This window comes from Pristiophorus japonicus, chromosome 11, assembly GCF_044704955.1.
Source record: "Pristiophorus japonicus isolate sPriJap1 chromosome 11, sPriJap1.hap1, whole genome shotgun sequence".
Lineage (NCBI taxonomy): Eukaryota > Metazoa > Chordata > Chondrichthyes > Pristiophoridae > Pristiophorus > Pristiophorus japonicus.
In genome coordinates this window covers 209,158,181-209,171,998 of record NC_091987.1, presented here as the reverse complement: position 1 = coordinate 209,171,998, position 13,818 = coordinate 209,158,181, and positions in this window count along the sequence as shown.

Genomic DNA, 13,818 nt, shown 5'->3' with positions numbered 1-13,818 from the left:
CCCCACACTGGGCACAACTCCGCCACACTGGGCCCAACTCCCCCACACTGGGCCCGGCTCCCCCACACTGGGCCCGACTCCCCCAAACTGGGCCCAACTCCCCCACACTGGACCCGGCTCCCCCACACTCGGCCCGGCTCCGCCGCACTGAGCCCAACTCCCCCAAATTGGGCCCGGCTCCCCCACACTGGGCCCGGCTCCACCGCCCTGGGCCCCACTCCCCCACACTGGGCCCGGCTCCTCCACACTGGGCCCAACTCCCCCACACTGGGCCCCGCTCCCCCACACTGGGCCCCGCTCCCCCACACTGGGCCCCGCTCCCCCACACTGGGCCCGGCTCCCCCACACTTGTCCCCACTCCACCACACTGGGCCCCACTCCACCACACTGGGCCCCACTCCCCCACACTGGGCCCCACTCCCCCACACTGGGCCCAACTCCCGCACACTGGGCCCGGCTCCCCCACACTGGGCCCCGCTCCCCCACACTGGGCCCCACTCTCCCACACTGGGCCCGGCTCCCCCACACTGGGCCCCACTCCCCCACACTGGCCCCACTCACCCACACTGGGCCCGGCTCCCCCACACTGGGCTCAAGTCCCCCACACTGGGCCCAAGTCCCCCACACTGGGCCAAGTCCCCCACACTGGGCCGGCTCCCCCACACTGGGCCTAACTCCCCCACACTGGGCCCGGCTACCCCACACTGGGCCCAGCTCCCCCACACTGGGCCCAACTCCCCCACACTGGGCCCAACTCACCCAGACTGGGCACAACTCCCCCAAAATGGGCCCGGCTCCCCCACACTGGACCCGGCTCCCCCACATTGGGCCCGGCTCCCCCACACTGGGCCCCACTCCCCCACACTGGGCCCCACTCCCCCACACTGGGCCCGGCTCCTCCACACTGGGCCCAACTCCCCCACACTGGGCCCCACTCACCCACACTGGGCCCGGCTCCCCCACACTGGGCCCGGCTCCCCCACACTGGGCCCCACTCCACCACACTGGGCCCCACTCCCCCACACTAGGCCCCACTCCCCCACACTGGGCCCAACTCCCCCACACTGGGCCCAACTCCCCCACACTGGGCCCGGCTCCCCCACACTGGGCCCGACTCCCCCAAACTGGGCCCAACTCCCCCACACTGGACCCGGCTCCCACACACTCGGCCCGGCTCCGCCGCACTGAGCCCAACTCCCCCAAATTGGGCCCGGCTCCCCCACACTGGGCCCGGCTCCACCGCACTGGGCCCCACTCCCCCACACTGGGCCCGGCTCCTCCACACTGGGCCCAACTCCCCCACACTGGTCCCGGCTCCCCCACACTGGGCCCAACTCCCCCACACTGGGCCCCGCTCCCCCACACTGGGCCCCGCTCCCCCACACTGGGCCCCGCTCCCCCACACTGGACCCCGCTCCCCCACACTAGGCCCAACTCCCCCACACTGGGCCCAACTCCCCCACACTGGGCCCCACTCCCCCACACTGGGCCCCGCTCACCCACACTGGGCCCGGCTCCCCCACACTGGGCCCAAGTCCCCCACACTGGGCCCAAGTCCCCCACACTGGGCCCAAGTCCCCCACACTGGGCCCGGCTCCCCCACACTGGGCCCAACTCCCCCACACTGGGCCCCACTCACCCACACTGGGCCCGGCTCCCCCACACTGGGCCCAAGTCCCCCACACTGGGCCCAATTCCCCCACACTGGGCCCAAGTCCCCCACACTGGGCCCGGCTTCCCCACACTGGGCCCAACTCCCCCACACTGGGCCCGGCTACCCCACACTGGGCCCAGCTCCCCCACACTGGGCCCAACTCACCCAGACTGGGCCCAACTCCCCCAAACTGGGCCCGGCGCCCCCACACTGGTCCCGGCTCCCCCACACTGGGCCCAACTCCCCCACACTGGGCCCCGCTCCCCCACACTGGGCCCGGCTCCCCCACACCGGGCCCCGCTCCCCCACACTGGACCCCGCTCCCCCACACTGGGCCCCGCTCACCCACACTGGGCCCGGCTCCCCCACACTGGGCCCAAGTCCCCCACACTGGGCCCAAGTCCCCCACACTGGGCCCAAGTCCCCCACACTGGGTCCAAGTCCCCCACACTGGGCCCAGCTCCCCCACACTGCGCCCAACTCCGCAACACTGGGCCCGACTACCCCACACTGGGCCCAGCTCCCCCACACTGGGCCCAACTCCCCCACACTGGGCCCAACTCCCCCACACTGGGCCCAACTCACGCAGACTGGGCCCAACTCCCCCAAACTGGGCCCGGCTCCCCCACACTGGGCCCGGCTCCCCCACACTGGGCCCAACTCCCCCACACTGGGCCCCGCTCCCCCACACTGGGCCCCGCTCCCCCACACTGGGCCCCGCTCCCCCACACTGGACCCCACTCCCCCACACTAGGCCCAACTCCCCCACACTGGGCCCAACTGCCCCACACTGGGCCCCACTCCCCCACACTGGGCCCCACTCCCCCACACTGGGCACAACTCCGCCACACTGGGCCCAACTCCCCCACACTGGGCCCGGCTCCCCCACACTGGGCCCGACTCCCCCAAACTGGGCCCAACTCCCCCACACTGGACCCGGCTCCCCCACACTCGGCCCGGCTCCGCCGCACTGAGCCCAACTCCCCCAAATTGGGCCCGGCTCCCCCACACTGGGCCCGGCTCCACCGCCCTGGGCCCCACTCCCCCACACTGGGCCCGGCTCCTCCACACTGGGCCCAACTCCCCCACACTGGGCCCCGCTCCCCCACACTGGGCCCCGCTCCCCCACACTGGGCCCCGCTCCCCCACACTGGGCCCGGCTCCCCCACACTTGTCCCCACTCCACCACACTGGGCCCCACTCCCCCACACTGGGCCCCACTCCCCCACACTGGGCCCAACTCCCGCACACTGGGCCCGGCTCCCCCACACTGGGCCCCGTTCCCCCACACTGGGCCCCACTCTCCCACACTGGGCCCGGCTCCCCCACACTGGGCCCCACTCCCCCACACTGGCCCCACTCACCCACACTGGGCCCGGCTCCCCCACACTGGGCTCAAGTCCCCCACACTGGGCCCAAGTCCCCCACACTGGGCCCAAGTCCCCCACACTGGGCCGGCTCCCCCACACTGGGCCTAACTCCCCCACACTGGGCCCGGCTACCCCACACTGGGCCCAGCTCCCCCACACTGGGCCCAACTCCCCCACACTGGGCCCAACTCACCCAGACTGGGCACAACTCCCCCAAAATGGGCCCGGCTCCCCCACACTGGACCCGGCTCCCCCACATTGGGCCCGGCTCCCCCACACTGGGCCCCACTCCCCCACACTGGGCCCCACTCCCCCACACTGGGCCCGGCTCCTCCACACTGGGCCCAACTCCCCCACACTGGGCCCCACTCACCCACACTGGGCCCGGCTCCCCCACACTGGGCCCGGCTCCCCCACACTGGGCCCCACTCCACCACACTGGGCCCCACTCCCCCACACTAGGCCCCACTCCCCCACACTGGGCCCAACTCCCCCACACTGGGCCCAACTCCCCCACACTGGGCCCGGCTCCCCCACACTGGGCCCGACTCCCCCAAACTGGGCCCAACTCCCCCACACTGGACCCGGCTCCCCCACACTCGGCCCGGCTCCGCCGCACTGAGCCCAACTCCCCCAAATTGGGCCCGGCTCCCCCACACTGGGCCCGGCTCCACCGCACTGGGCCCCACTCCCCCACACTGGGCCCGGCTCCTCCACACTGGGCCCAACTCCCCCACACTGGTCCCGGCTCCCCCACACTGGGCCCAACTCCCCCACACTGGGCCCCGCTCCCCCACACTGGGCCCCGCTCCCCCACACTGGGCCCCGCTCCCCCACACTGGACCCCGCTCCCCCACACTAGGCCCAACTCCCCCACACTGGGCCCAACTCCCCCACACTGGGCCCCACTCCCCCACACTGGGCCCCGCTCACCCACACTGGGCCCGGCTCCCCCACACTGGGCCCAAGTCCCCCACACTGGGCCCAAGTCCCCCACACTGGGCCCAAGTCCCCCACACTGGGCCCGGCTCCCCCACACTGGGCCCAACTCCCCCACACTGGGCCCCACTCACCCACACTGGGCCCGGCTCCCCCACACTGGGCCCAAGTCCCCCACACTGGGCCCAATTCCCCCACACTGGGCCCAAGTCCCCCACACTGGGCCCGGCTTCCCCACACTGGGCCCAACTCCCCCACACTGGGCCCGGCTACCCCACACTGGGCCCAGCTCCCCCACACTGGGCCCAACTCACCCAGACTGGGCCCAACTCCCCCAAACTGGGCCCGGCGCCCCCACACTGGTCCCGGCTCCCCCACACTGGGCCCAACTCCCCCACACTGGGCCCCGCTCCCCCACACTGGGCCCGGCTCCCCCACACCGGGCCCCGCTCCCCCACACTGGACCCCGCTCCCCCACACTGGGCCCCGCTCACCCACACTGGGCCCGGCTCCCCCACACTGGGCCCAAGTCCCCCACACTGGGCCCAAGTCCCCCACACTGGGCCCAAGTCCCCCACACTGGGCCCAGCTCCCCCACACTGGGCCCAACTCCGCAACACTGGGCCCGACTACCCCACACTGGGCCCAGCTCCCCCACACTGGGCCCAACTCCCCCACACTGGGCCCAACTCACGCAGACTGGGCCCAACTCCCCCAAACTGGGCCCGGCTCCCCCACACTGGGCCCGGCTCCCCCACACTGGGCCCAACTCCCCCACACTGGGCCCCGCTCCCCCACACTGGGCCCCGCTCCCCCACACTGGGCCCCGCTCCCCCACACTGGACCCCACTCCCCCACACTAGGCCCAACTCCCCCACACTGGGCCCAACTGCCCCACACTGGGCCCCACTCCCCCACACTGGGCCCCACTCCCCCACACTGGGCACAACTCCGCCACACTGGGCCCAACTCCCCCACACTGGGCCCGGCTCCCCCACACTGGGCCCGACTCCCCCAAACTGGGCCCAACTCCCCCACACTGGACCCGGCTCCCCCACACTCGGCCCGGCTCCGCCGCACTGAGCCCAACTCCCCCAAATTGGGCCCGGCTCCCCCACACTGGGCCCGGCTCCACCGCACTGGGCCCCACTCCCCCACACTGGGCCCGGCTCCTCCACACTGGGCCCAACTCCCCCACACTGGGCCCCGCTCCCCCACACTGGGCCCCGCTCCCCCACACTGGGCCCCGCTCCCCCACACTGGGCCCGGCTCCCCCACACTTGTCCCCACTCCACCACACTGGGCCCCACTCCCCCACACTGGGCCCCACTCCCCCACACTGGGCCCAACTCCCGCACACTGGGCCCGGCTCCCCCACACTGGGCCCCGCTCCCCCACACTGGGCCCCACTCTCCCACACTGGGCCCCACTCTCCCACACTGGGCCCGGCTCCCCCACACTGGGCCCCACTCCCCCACACTGGGCTCCACTCACCCACACTGGGCCCGGCTCCCCCACACTGGGCTCAAGTCCCCCACACTGGGCCCAAGTCCCCCACACTGGGCCCAAGTCCCCCACACTGGGCCGGCTCCCCCACACTGGGCCTAACTCCCCCACACTGGGCCCGGCTACCCCACACTGGGCCCAGCTCCCCCACACTGGGCCCAACTCCCCCACACTGGGCCCAACTCACCCAGACTGGGCACAACTCCCCCAAAATGGGCCCGGCTCCCCCACACTGGACCCGGCTCCCCCACACTGGGCCCGGCTCCCCCACACTGGGCCCCTCTCCCCCACACTGGGCCCCACTCCCCCACACTGGGCCCGGCTCCTCCACACTGGGCCCAACTCCCCCACACTGGGCTCCACTCACCCACACTGGGCCCGGCTCCCCCACACTGGGCCCGGCTCCCCCACACTGGGCCCGGCTCCCCCACACTGGGCCCCACTCCCCCACACTAGGCCCCACTCCCCCACACTGGGCCCAACTCCCCCACACTGGGCCCGGCTCCCCCACACTGGGCCCGGCTCCCCCACACTGGTCCCCACTCTCCCACACTGCGCCCCACTCCCCCACACTGGGCCCAACTCCCCCAAACTGGGCCCCGCTCCCCCACACTGGGCCCGTCTCCCCCACACTGGGCCCGGCTCCTCCACACTGGGCCCCGCTCCCCCACACTGGGCCCGGCTCCCGCACACTGGGCCCCACTCCCCCAAACTGGGCCCCGCTTCCCCACACTGGGCCCGGCTCCCCCACACTGGGCCCCACTCCACCACACTGGGCCCCACTCCACCACACTGGGCCCCACTCCCCCACACTCTGCCCCACTCCCCCACACTGGGCCCGGCTCCCCCACACTGGCCCCCGCTCCCCCACACTGGGCCCCGCTCCCCCACACTGGGCCCAACTCCCCCACACTGGGCCCGGCTCCCCCACACTGGGCCCAACTCCCCCACACTGGGCCCCACTCCCCCACACTGGGCCCCACTCCCCCACACTGGGCCCCACTCCCCAACACTGGGCCCCACTCCCCCACACTGGGCCCAACTCCCCCACACTGGGCCCAGCTCCCCCACACTGGGCCCGGCTCCCCCACACTGGGCCCCACTCTCCCACACTGCGCCCCACTCCCCCACACTGGGCCCAACTCCCCCAAACTGGGCCCCGCTCCCCCACACTGGGCCCGGCTCCCCCACACTGGGCCCGGCTCCTCCACACTGGGCCCCGCTCCCCCACACTGGGCCCGGCTCCCCCACACTGGGCCCCACTCCCCCACACTGGGCCCCAGTCACCCACACTGGGCCCGGCTCCCCCACACTGGGCCCAAGTCCCCCACACTGGGCCCAAGTGCCCCACACTGGGCCCGGCTCCCCCACACTGGGCCCAACTCCCCCGCACTGGGCCCGGCTCCCCCACACTGGGCCCGGCTCCCCCAAACTGGGCCCAACTCCCCCACACTGGACCCGGCTCCCCCACACTGGGCCCGGCTCCGCCGCACTGAGCCCAACTCCCCCAAATTGGGCCCGGCTCCCCCACATTGGGCCCGGCTCCACCGCACTGGGCCCCACTCCCCCACACTGGGACCGGCTCCTCCACACTGGGCCCAACTCCCCCACACTGGGCCCCACTCACCCACACTGGGCCCCGCTCCCCCACACTGGGCCCCGCTCCCCCACACTGGTCCCGGCTCCCCCACACTGGGCCCCACTCCACCACACTGGGCCCCACTCCCCCACACTGGGCCCCACTCCCCCACACTGGGCCCAACTCCCCCACACTGGGCCCGGCTCCCCCACACTGGGCCCCGCTCCCCCACACTGGGCCCCGCTCTCCCACACTGCGCCCCACTCCCCCACACTGGACCCAACTCCCCCAAACTGGGCCCCGCTCCCCCACACTGGGCCCGGCTCCCCCACACTGGGCCCGGCTCCCCCACACTGGGCCCGGCTCCTCCACACTGGGCCCCGCTCCCCCACACTGGGCCCGGCTCCCCCACACTGGGCCCCACTCCCCCACACTGGGCCCCACTCACCCACACTGGGCCCGGCTCCCCCACACTGGGCCCAAGTCCCTCACACTGGGCCCAAGTCCCCCACACTGGGCCCAAGTCCCCCACACTGGGCCCGGCTCCACCACACTGGGCCTAACTCCCCCACACTGGGCCCGGCTACCCCACACTGGGCCCAGCTCCCCCACACTGGGCCCAACTCCCCCACACTGGGCCCAACTCACCCAGACTGGGCCCAACTCCCCCAGACTGGGCCCGGCTCCCCCACACTGGGCCCGGCTCCCCCACACTGGGCACGGCTCCCCCACACTGGGCCCCACTCCCCCACACTGGGCCCGGCTCCCCCACACTGGGCCCGGCTCCCCCAAACTGGGCCCAACTCCCCCACACTGGACCCGGCGCCCCCACACTGGTCCCGGCTCCCCCACACTGCGCCCAACTCCCCCACACTGGGCCCCGCTCCCCCACACTGGGCCCGGCTCCCCCACACTGGGCCCCGCTCCCCCACACTGGACCCCGCTCCCCCACACTCGGCCCAACTCCCCCACACTGGGCCCAACTCCACCACACTGGGCCCCACTCCCCCACACTGGGCCCCGCTCACCCACACTGGGCCCGGCTCCCCCACACTGGGCCCAAGTCCCCCACACTGGGCCCAAGTCCCCCACACTGGGCCCAAGTCCCCCACACTGGGCCCAGCTCCCCCACACTGCGCCCAACTCCGCAACACTGGGCCCGACTACCCCACACTGGGCCCAGCTCCCCCACACTGGGCCCAACTCCCCCACACTGGGCCCAACTCACGCAGACTGGGCCCAACTCCCCCAAACTGGGCCCGGCTCCCCCACACTGGGCCCGGCTCCCCCACACTGGGCCCGGCTCCCCCACACTGGGCCCAACTCCCCCACACTGGGCCCAAGTCCCCCACACTGGGCCCGGCTCCCCCACACTGGGCCCAACTCCCCCACACTGGGCCCCACTCACCCACACTGGGCCCGGCTCCCCCACACTGGGCCCAAGTCCCCCACACTGGGCCCAATTCCCCCACACTGGGCCCAAGTCCCCCACACTGGGCCCGGCTCCCCCACACTGGGCCCAACTCCCCCACACTGGGCCCGGCTCCACCACACTGGGCCTAACTCCCCCACACTGGGCCCGGCTACCCCACACTGGGCCCAGCTCCCCCACACTGGGCCCAACTCCCCCACACTGGGCCCAACTCACCCAGACTGGGCCCAACTCCCCCAGACTGGGCCCGGCTCCCCCACACTGGGCCCGGCTCCCCCACACTGGGCACGGCTCCCCCACACTGGGCCCCACTCCCCCACACTGGGCTCGGCTCCCCCACACTGGGCCCGGCTCCCCCAAACTGGGCCCAACTCCCCCACACTGGACCCGGCGCCCCCACACTGGTCCCGGCTCCCCCACACTGCGCCCAACTCCCCCACACTGGGCTCCGCTCCCCCACACTGGGCCCGGCTCCCCCACACTGGGCCCCGCTCCCCCACACTGGACCCCGCTCCCCCACACTCGGCCCAACTCCCCCACACTGGGCCCAACTCCCCCACACTGGGCCCCACTCCCCCACACTGGGCCCCGCTCACCCACACTGGGCCCGGCTCCCCCACACTGGGCCCAAGTCCCCCACACTGGGCCCAAGTCCCCCACACTGGGCCCAAGTCCCCCACACTGGGCCCAGCTCCCCCACACTGCGCCCAACTCCGCAACACTGGGCCCGACTACCCCACACTGGGCCCAGCTCCCCCACACTGGGCCCAACTCCCCCACACTGGGCCCAACTCACGCAGACTGGGCCCAACTCCCCCAAACTGGGCCCGGCTCCCCCACACTGGGCCCGGCTCCCCCACACTGGGCCCAACTCCCCCACACTGGGCCCCGCTCCCCCACACTGGGCCCCGCTCCCCCACACTGGGCCCCGCTCCCCCACACTGGACCCCACTCCCCCACACTAGGCCCAACTCCCCCACACTGGGCCCAACTGCCCCACACTGGGCCCCACTCCCCCACACTGGGCCCCACTCCCCCACACTGGGCACAACTCCGCCACACTGGGCCCAACTCCCCCACACTGGGCCCGGCTCCCCCACACTGGGCCCGACTCCCCCAAACTGGGCCCAACTCCCCCACACTGGACCCGGCTCCCCCACACTCGGCCCGGCTCCGCCGCACTGAGCCCAACTCCCCCAAATTGGGCCCGGCTCCCCCACACTGGGCCCGGCTCCACCGCACTGGGCCCCACTCCCCCACACTGGGCCCGGCTCCTCCACACTGGGCCCAACTCCCCCACACTGGGCCCCGCTCCCCCACACTGGGCCCCGCTCCCCACACTGGGCCCCGCTCCCCCACACTGGGCCCGGCTCCCCCACACTTGTCCCCACTCCACCACACTGGGCCCCACTCCCCCACACTGGGCCCCGCTCCCCACACTGGGCCCCGCTCCCCCACACTGGGCCCCGCTCCCCCACACTGGACCCCGCTCCCCCACACTAGGCCCAACTCCCCCACACTGGGCCCAACTCCCCCACACTGGGCCCCACTCCCCCACACTGGGCCCCGCTCACCCACACTGGGCCCGGCTCCCCCACACTGGGCCCAAGTCCCCCACACTGGGCCCAAGTCCCCCACACTGGGCCCAAGTCCCCCACACTGGGCCCGGCTCCCCCACACTGGGCCCAACTCCCCCACACTGGGCCCCACTCACCCACACTGGGCCCGGCTCCCCCACACTGGGCCCAAGTCCCCCACACTGGGCCCAATTCCCCCACACTGGGCCCAAGTCCCCCACACTGGGCCCGGCTCCCCCACACTGGGCCCAACTCCCCCACACTGGGCCCGGCTACCCCACACTGGGCCCAGCTCCCCCACACTGGGCCCAACTCACCCAGACTGGGCCCAACTCCCCCAAACTGGGCCCGGCGCCCCCACACTGGTCCCGGCTCCCCCACACTGGGCCCAACTCCCCCACACTGGGCCCCGCTCCCCCACACTGGGCCCGGCTCCCCCACACTGGGCCCCGCTCCCCCACACTGGACCCCGCTCCCCCACACTCGGCCCAACTCCCCCACACTGGGCCCAACTCCCCCACACTGGGCCCCACTCCCCCACACTGGGCCCCGCTCACCCACACTGGGCCCGGCTCCCCCACACTGGGCCCAAGTCCCCCACACTGGGCCCAAGTCCCCCACACTGGGCCCAAGTCCCCCACACTGGGCCCAGCTCCCCCACACTGGGCCCAACTCCGCAACACTGGGCCCGACTACCCCACACTGGGCCCAGCTCCCCCACACTGGGCCCAACTCCCCCACACTGGGCCCAACTCACGCAGACTGGGCCCAACTCCCCCAAACTGGGCCCGGCTCCCCCACACTGGGCCCGGCTCCCCCACACTGGGCCCAACTCCCCCACACTGGGCCCCGCTCCCCCACACTGGGCCCCGCTCCCCCACACTGGGCCCCGCTCCCCCACACTGGACCCCACTCCCCCACACTAGGCCCAACTCCCCCACACTGGGCCCAACTGCCCCACACTGGGCCCCACTCCCCCACACTGGGCCCCACTCCCCCACACTGGGCACAACTCCGCCACACTGGGCCCAACTCCCCCACACTGGGCCCGGCTCCCCCACACTGGGCCCGACTCCCCCAAACTGGGCCCAACTCCCCCACACTGGACCCGGCTCCCCCACACTCGGCCCGGCTCCGCCGCACTGAGCCCAACTCCCCCAAATTGGGCCCGGCTCCCCCACACTGGGCCCGGCTCCACCGCACTGGGCCCCACTCCCCCACACTGGGACCGGCTCCCCCACACTGGGCCCCGCTCTCCCACACTGCGCCCCACTCCCCCACACTGGACCCAACTCCCCCAAACTGGGCCCCGCTCCCCCACACTGGGCCCGGCTCCCCCACACTGGGCCCGGCTCCCCCACACTGGGCCCGGCTCCTCCACACTGGGCCCCGCTCCCCCACACTGGGCCCGGCTCCCCCACACTGGGCCCCACTCCCCCACACTGGGCCCCACTCACCCACACTGGGCCCGGCTCCCCCACACTGGGCCCAAGTCCCTCACACTGGGCCCAAGTCCCCCACACTGGGCCCAAGTCCCCCACACTGGGCCCGGCTCCACCACACTGGGCCTAACTCCCCCACACTGGGCCCGGCTACCCCACACTGGGCCCAGCTCCCCCACACTGGGCCCAACTCCCCCACACTGGGCCCAACTCACCCAGACTGGGCCCAACTCCCCCAGACTGGGCCCGGCTCCCCCACACTGGGCCCGGCTCCCCCACACTGGGCACGGCTCCCCCACACTGGGCCCCACTCCCCCACACTGGGCCCGGCTCCCCCACACTGGGCCCGGCTCCCCCAAACTGGGCCCAACTCCCCCACACTGGACCCGGCGCCCCCACACTGGTCCCGGCTCCCCCACACTGCGCCCAACTCCCCCACACTGGGCCCCGCTCCCCCACACTGGGCCCGGCTCCCCCACACTGGGCCCCGCTCCCCCACACTGGACCCCGCTCCCCCACACTCGGCCCAACTCCCCCACACTGGGCCCAACTCCACCACACTGGGCCCCACTCCCCCACACTGGGCCCCGCTCACCCACACTGGGCCCGGCTCCCCCACACTGGGCCCAAGTCCCCCACACTGGGCCCAAGTCCCCCACACTGGGCCCAAGTCCCCCACACTGGGCCCAGCTCCCCCACACTGCGCCCAACTCCGCAACACTGGGCCCGACTACCCCACACTGGGCCCAGCTCCCCCACACTGGGCCCAACTCCCCCACACTGGGCCCAACTCACGCAGACTGGGCCCAACTCCCCCAAACTGGGCCCGGCTCCCCCACACTGGGCCCGGCTCCCCCACACTGGGCCCGGCTCCCCCACACTGGGCCCAACTCCCCCACACTGGGCCCAAGTCCCCCACACTGGGCCCGGCTCCCCCACACTGGGCCCAACTCCCCCACACTGGGCCCCACTCACCCACACTGGGCCCGGCTCCCCCACACTGGGCCCAAGTCCCCCACACTGGGCCCAATTCCCCCACACTGGGCCCAAGTCCCCCACACTGGGCCCGGCTCCCCCACACTGGGCCCAACTCCCCCACACTGGGCCCGGCTCCACCACACTGGGCCTAACTCCCCCACACTGGGCCCGGCTACCCCACACTGGGCCCAGCTCCCCCACACTGGGCCCAACTCCCCCACACTGGGCCCAACTCACCCAGACTGGGCCCAACTCCCCCAGACTGGGCCCGGCTCCCCCACACTGGGCCCGGCTCCCCCACACTGGGCACGGCTCCCCCACACTGGGCCCCACTCCCCCACACTGGGCTCGGCTCCCCCACACTGGGCCCGGCTCCCCCAAACTGGGCCCAACTCCCCCACACTGGACCCGGCGCCCCCACACTGGTCCCGGCTCCCCCACACTGCGCCCAACTCCCCCACACTGGGCTCCGCTCCCCCACACTGGGCCCGGCTCCCCCACACTGGGCCCCGCTCCCCCACACTGGACCCCGCTCCCCCACACTCGGCCCAACTCCCCCACACTGGGCCCAACTCCCCCACACTGGGCCCCACTCCCCCACACTGGGCCCCGCTCACCCACACTGGGCCCGGCTCCCCCACACTGGGCCCAAGTCCCCCACACTGGGCCCAAGTCCCCCACACTGGGCCCAAGTCCCCCACACTGGGCCCAGCTCCCCCACACTGCGCCCAACTCCGCAACACTGGGCCCGACTACCCCACACTGGGCCCAGCTCCCCCACACTGGGCCCAACTCCCCCACACTGGGCCCAACTCACGCAGACTGGGCCCAACTCCCCCAAACTGGGCCCGGCTCCCCCACACTGGGCCCGGCTCCCCCACACTGGGCCCAACTCCCCCACACTGGGCCCCGCTCCCCCACACTGGGCCCCGCTCCCCCACACTGGGCCCCGCTCCCCCACACTGGACCCCACTCCCCCACACTAGGCCCAACTCCCCCACACTGGGCCCAACTGCCCCACACTGGGCCCCACTCCCCCACACTGGGCCCCACTCCCCCACACTGGGCACAACTCCGCCACACTGGGCCCAACTCCGCCACACTGGGCCCAACTCCCCCACACTGGGCCCGGCTCCCCCACACTGGGCCCGACTCCCCCAAACTGGGCCCAACTCCCCCACACTGGACCCGGCTCCCCCACACTCGGCCCGGCTCCGCCGCACTGAGCCCAACTCCCCCAAATTGGGCCCGGCTCCCCCACACTGGGCCCGGCTCCACCGCACTGGGCCCCACTCCCCCACACTGGGCCCGGCTCCTCCACACTGGGCCCAACTCCCCCAC